The 6,916-nt window shown below is 36.9% G+C and overlaps 1 long non-coding RNA gene across 1 annotated transcript in view; it reads left to right on the top strand.

The window, feature by feature from the left end:
* Positions 1-3,813, top strand: part of LOC128248041 (uncharacterized) — a 5,517-nt gene extending 1,704 nt beyond the window's left edge. Inside the window, exon 3 of the long non-coding RNA XR_008264315.1 lies at positions 3,529-3,813. This is a non-coding gene — a long non-coding RNA (uncharacterized LOC128248041). The remainder of the gene's footprint in view (positions 1-3,528) is intronic.
* The last annotated feature ends 3,103 nt before the right edge of the window (positions 3,814-6,916 follow it).

Here is a 6,916-nt window from a genome sequence, read left to right as displayed (position 1 = left end):
TGTGTGTGTGTGTGTGTGTGTGTGTGTGTGAGAGAGAGAGAGAGAGAGAGAGAGAGAGAGAGAGAGAGAGGTGTAGTAGCAATAACATTAAATTACGCAGTTCTTCACCAGTGACTAAGAGCATATGAGTGTCTGCGGCTTTCAAAACCTTTAGTTAATGCAATCGCTAAATCCACAAGGAATACTTAATACTGCAGTGACCTAAAGCTATTGTTACGAAAATGTACACACATATGATTCACTTAATTATTCTTTTAACATTTTAATGTATTATGTGCTGTTATTCCATTAGAGAATATTAAACCCTCCGTTGACATATTGATGCCTTGTATCATTATCTGCACGACGTCATCACGTGGACGAGATATTCGTTGTCATTTTTTTTTTTACCATGGAAGAAACCTTGGATATTTGGCTGGCGGAAAGGGTGAAGGTTTTTCTCAGACCGGGATTTGACCCGAATGCTTGAAACAGAGTGATTCTCTCCGCTAAGTGCACCTTATGACAATGCAGGGGTGTTAAAATGGGCAATGTATTAAAATCCCAAGTCAGTGATGTTAGTTGTTATTGTAAAATACGTCGCAGATCTGATCGAGGAGACTTGAACAAAGGTTTTCCGTTATTCCGAAGTACTACGAATCCACAACTAACGTGTTCACCCTCACTTTTTTTCAGGATGGCAGTGTTTAATTCTAACGTGGTTTGGCTGCTATTTCCAACAGATTGAAAGAACACGCGGAATTGTTGGTTGTAGAGGGGTAGAGTCTGCTGTCGTTTAGCACCAAACCAACCTTGATCAAGCAAACATATCAAAATTATGTTCCAACGATAAATACATAGTACATACATACATACATACATACATACATGCAAACAAACATGCGTGCATGCGTATGTACGTACGAACGTGCATGCATACACACGCGCGCGTACATGCGTATGTGTGCACAGGTGTATGTCAATGTATGTGACAAAGTACTTATTGGACAAAGTTCTGTAATCTGTTCATTTTTAAGAGAGTATGATATGATTTGACAGAGACTTGGCCGCCATTTCTACGTGTGGAACATCTCATTGAGGTTTCTCCGATGTTAGCTGTTGTGTTAATATGGGAGAAGTATAGTAATTCTCGAGCGAATTTGCTTTATTTGTTTTGTTCCCTCTAGATTTTAGAATTTAACATCTGTTATTATGTGGATTAATCTACAACAGCTAAAACTAATGATAAACGATAACAAGTATTTTGTTGCTTGGTATATATTCAGCACTAAAGTGAGGATCAACTTGTGATTGGTTAATCCTAAGTCAGTGTTGATCGAACAGATCTATGATTAAAGGTTTTCCAGCCAAAATCATTTCGTATGGAGAGAGCTACAATCACCTAATTTTTTAAAGGCGGTAGTGGGTGTTTTCAAGGAAATTTGAGGCTGTTATTTTTATAAGAAACAGAGTTACCACTTAGAGGCTTTCATGCTGGCTTGTTCATCAAGTATATTTGCAGTTACACATGTAGCATCAGAAGACAGTTCACAAACCCCGTGGCCCAGTGGTCCTCAACGATATTTTTTTCTACCTGTGGAACCCTTTATTGCCATTCAATATTGATAAACTAGTTTTATAGACACTTCTTTCAAAATTCTTATTTTGTTTTTTCCTCATTAACTTGTGGTAGGCTTGCAATTGCATTGCAAAGGGGACCAAGTTTCAGTGGCCGGAAACATGTTTAGAGAAAGAAACCTAATTGTTTCTTGTAATAATACATCTAGACCAACATTTTTCATTAACCCCTAAAATATTACCGTGAACCCCCAAGTCACTGTTTTGCTGGTATAGACTCTCATAAATCTTATATGGACCCCATGGTCATGTGCAACCCAGTTGAGGGCCACTGTCGTAGACTATTAGTTCAGGTCATCTGCAACTCTTCTGGCTAAGGATGATTCCCACAAACTTTTAATATGGAAGTTCTCTACTGAATGAATTGCCCTTGTCTAACGTAAGTACAGAATATCAGATTAGTGTAACTCATCCACTTTCTGGTTTTACTCGTGGTAAGAGCATGAGATGAAGGCAAAGTTTAATAACCAACACACAGAATGTGAAAATCGTTTCAGTAACTTTGAAATTCACTCGGAAAAGTACCTTCTACTATACATACGGTTATCTACTATGCATAAGGTTACAACTTAGAAAAGATATTCGTTTTTTAGTGGTGTTGCTGTTTAAAAATAATGCCAATGCCTATATAGATATTCATCAAAGTGAAACCACACTAATTCATCTGATTGAATTTACTTTTGCAATTGGCTTTTTCATCCTTGAATATCGATAGCAAGATTAAAAGAAATGTGAAATGTACACATTGATAGGGAAAATGATGTACTTATTCAATTATGAAAGCATTAATGAACGTAAATACAGAATAAAGGGAGACATACAGGACTGAGTAATATATCGAAAATCGTTCGCTGTCGATTCTTATCATTTCACGCATCATGCACGTAAGCATATATGTTTATAAAAACATGTTTCCATGCATAGATGCAATGAACAAGTAGAAGTTTCGTTCCTTTGTCCGTTCTTATTCGGTTTATATATCCACCACTAGTGATGACAACAGCCGGTGGTTTGTCTTTAAAGCAACCGTGATTGATAAAATGCTTAGCAATCGAAATATCTAGACATTCCTTGAAATAACATGAGGTAAATAATCCATGCATTTTAATTATGTGTTATTTTCTCCATTTGTTTAACTCATGTACACATAAAACTATAGCACCGATTACTTTCTGAGTCGTTTGCCTTTAGTTTTTCTTAATTATTTTTTTCTGAAGATGTTTCCGGGACTTTAAGTATGTTCTGACTCTTTATTATCTTGCTTTTGATATAATCCTGCGTTCAGTTCCGGTCAGAAATTTCTTTATTTTCTATGAAGTGTATTTATTTCAATTATTTTATTTTTATATAATGTACCTAATACTGTTCGCGTGATGATTTATTAGAAATGCTTTACGTGTGTGTGTGTGTGTGAATAGAGAGAGAGAGGGGGGGATGAGGAGAGAGAGAAATGACTTGTTATAAATTATATGAACGTGGGAAGTATGACAATTGCTGTGTTTGCGATGACTTAATTCAAATGTCGATATTCCTATTCTTTTTTATCCCCAGTTCAGCTGTTTCAACAAATTTACGATCAAAGGCTTTCTTATCGTGACCACCTCGTCATGTTTTCATGAATGGTGTATCCTTTATCAAATTATTCAATGAGCACTTCTCTTCTTAAGGCAGCAGTGTGGGATTTGAGGGATATTTGGTTGGCTCTTATTTCTAGTAGATCATGGCGTCGTAAAGAATCTCACTCGGTTGGCTCACTTACAAATGATGTATGACTATGAGTATGTGATGACTTATTACAATTGATACTTTCTCTAAGTTGCTTGTCACTGATCTCATCATCAAAAGAACAATCGATTTTTTTTTATTTTTGTTTGTTTATTTATTTATTGCTACTTCTTTTCCTTTCATCAGAATGCGACTTAATAAACAAAGACAACAACGGCAACATGAATAATAGCACTAACGGCAATAACAACAACAGAAACAAAACAACAACAACAACAATACAACAGCAGCAGAAGCAATAACAACAACCATAACAAGAAAACATGATAATCACAAAAGACTTGAGAAAAACACCAAACGCAACCGTACATACAAAACAGTTGAACATGACGTCTTTATATCAGTAATATTCAATAAACAGTGTCAACATTAAGTTTGTACCGAAGGCATCAAGAGGAACATGCGTCAACTATCTTTGTAAAAACTGAATAAAATTAACAACAATGTCTATTCTATTATTTATTATTTATTTATTTATTGTTGCTTTTACTGAGTCGTTCTTACTAAACACATGAATATTCCAGTTTTATTTGGCAACCATACATTCTCGTTATATATTTTCCCGCTGGACCTTTTACTTGCCGTCAGTTTCATTTGAGACCTTAACAACATTCATGTCTTCTTTTGTTGCGATTCTACGAAGCGTCGATCTGTCAATAAACTCATCTTCCTTTGATATCATTTTTACACACCAACATTTACGGTAGGCAGTGAAGCAATTAATGTTAATGTACGTCTACGACTGAGCAGAGAATGATGAATCTATTTCAAAGTTTTTCCCTATCCTGCGCCTGCATGTCTGCCCACCGCCCCAACCCTCCTGATTCTATATATTTTCACTGTTCGTTAGAGGACGTCTAACAGAGAAACAGAAAAACCTCCGCCAGCGATTGTAGCAGTCACTCAAAGATTGGTCTCTACAAGAGTCTCAGCATTACAATACTTCACATCTAATCGATCACTCTACCACAAGATTATTCATGTGAACAAAGGCTAACTTGAGTACTTTAGCACAATTGAAACTAGTTTCAATGTTTCAATCTCAATTAGCCCCTCAGGGTTTTATCTCTTGGCATACTAAGTCTAGAACTTTGCTCATTATTCTCACGTCCCATCTGAAGCTATATTCCTGGGGACTGTCACATTTAGAAGAGGTTTTAATAAGAAAACTTTTGTACAGTTTCCCTACAAAATTATTCTCTACTTGATAACGTACCTTCTTCTTCTTCTTCTTCTTCTTCTTCTTCTTCTTCTTCTTCTTCTTCTTCTTCTTCTTCTTCTTTAATTTATTCTTTCTTTCTTTCCAATGTAATAAGATTTTTGTGAAATTTTCTTTCGGCCTATTTTTTTAAGCATGGCGTCTGTAGAAAACCAGAGAGTGAGAACGCAAATTGTTAGAGCTGTTCTTACAGTGCCATCAGCATGTTAAACCAAAACACTACTACCATCCCGACACCATTAGCACCAACTTAAACAAAAAGAACAACAACAACAACAACAATAACAACAACAGCAGCAGTAGCAACGATAACAACACTGACTATGAAAAAATCAACAACAGTGAGAATAAGAAACAGAAAAAGAAGGAATTACGTAATCGTTTCAATACACCAGCAAATTCTTGCAATACAACGACAAATACAACTTCCACAACTGCGTGACCATCAGTACCATCCCAATAACAAAAATCAAAACCTTTCTGTATGGCAGGAGGGAGAAATTCCTTATCAACCCATTGCGCCATCTGCTCCAATCTCTCCAATGAGTGCCACGACTCAAGGATTCTAAGAGAGCTGATTCTATTTCCCTGCCTTTCATACTGATAGCCCTTTGGTTCACCTCAAGTAGTTGAGTTAGGTGCAGTCAGTTAATTGAACATGGTTACCGTTATATTGTGTCATTTATCACACGACGAATATTCTCCCTTCTTTGAATGATATTTTTCTATAGTCTATACAACAATATATTTATCAAAAGATATTCACAGCAAAATATAATTATCAACATAATTTTGCCATTTTATCGGTAGCTTATTTATGCCAGCAGCGAAGAATTCTGGAGAGAAAGAGATGATGAAATCCGAAAGGTTGTTTGCTGTTTTTGCATCTTCTTCAGATTTGAAGTTTTTTTCTTGGCAAAAGGTTGTCTAATGCCTGGAAAACGTAATAGTCAGTTGGTGCAAGGTCTGGTGAATATGGTGGGTGACAGAGCACTTCCAAGTTCAGTTCCTGTAACTTGAGTAGCGTTCTTTGTGCAACATATGATAGAGCATTGCAAGAGAATTGGCCTCTCTGTTGACCAATCTCGGTTGTTCATTCACAATTTCATCAAATTGGTTGATGTAGACATCCGCTGTAATTGACTTATCAGGTCTCATGAAGCTGTAGTGGATGACACCAGCGCTGAACCACCAAACAGACACCGTTATTTTTATTGGTGAATATTCTTTTTTGGATTGTGCTTTGGTACTTCATCTCTATCCTCTCACTATGCAGGACGCTTTCTATTGTTGAAAAGCATCCATTTTTCATCACACGCAACAACATGACGCAAAAATGGTTCGCTTTAATGCCGTGACAGCAAAGAACAACAAGATTCAAGACGACGTGTTATTCGATGGTCGTTCAGTTCATGTGGTACCAACTTGTCCAGCTTTTTAGCTTGCCGTTTTGTTTCAGATGGTCAAATATAACCGGATTCGAAACATCAAACCTTGCTGCTAACTCACGCATAGTTGAGATGTATCCGCTTCCACTAGAATGTCCAGCTCCTCATTATCCACCTTGATCTCAGATCTACCATGGGGCTGGTTTTCAAGAATAAAGTCACCAAACCGGAACTTCTCAAACCATTGACATACAGTGTTCTCATTCACCACATCTCCACCAAACACCTCATTGATATTTCGAGCAGTCTGGGATGCATTAGGTCCACGACGGAACTCATATTCATAAACAACACGAATTTTTGATCTGTCCATGGGTTCACAAAAATTGATTTACAAGAGAAAGCTCACACCATGAATTGCATTTCGAAAAGTGATGATTTAACTCTTCAATGTTCTAAAACAAAGAATTGTCAGGATAAAACATTAGAGTTAACAAATGTCAAACTTGGTGCATAAAAATCACGCATTTCATTCTTAATGACCTGATATATATATATATATTTCCTTGCAAATGGTAAACTTCCCAAAAAGCTGAAGGAAGGCACCATATGTCCTATCCATAAAGGTGGAAGCAGAGCAGAGGCTGGGAACTACAGGCCCATCTCTCTGACTTCACATATTAGCAAAGTCATGGAATTAATTGTCAGAAGGAGATTGATTGCGTTCCTAGAAGAAAATGACTTGCTGAATGAGACCCAGCATGGTTTCCGTCCAGGTAGAAGCTGCTTCACGCAGCTCTTGCAGCATTATGACTGGGTCCTGAAGCAGCTACTTGACCATTCAAATGTTGATGTGATATATCTCGACTTTGCAAAAGCCTTTGACGAAGTTGATCATGGCTTGATA

This window comes from Octopus bimaculoides, chromosome 6 (genome assembly GCF_001194135.2).
Source record: "Octopus bimaculoides isolate UCB-OBI-ISO-001 chromosome 6, ASM119413v2, whole genome shotgun sequence".
Lineage (NCBI taxonomy): Eukaryota > Metazoa > Mollusca > Cephalopoda > Octopoda > Octopodidae > Octopus > Octopus bimaculoides.
Note: the sequence above shows the minus strand (reverse complement) of the source record. Positions and strands in the feature narration are given on the sequence as shown.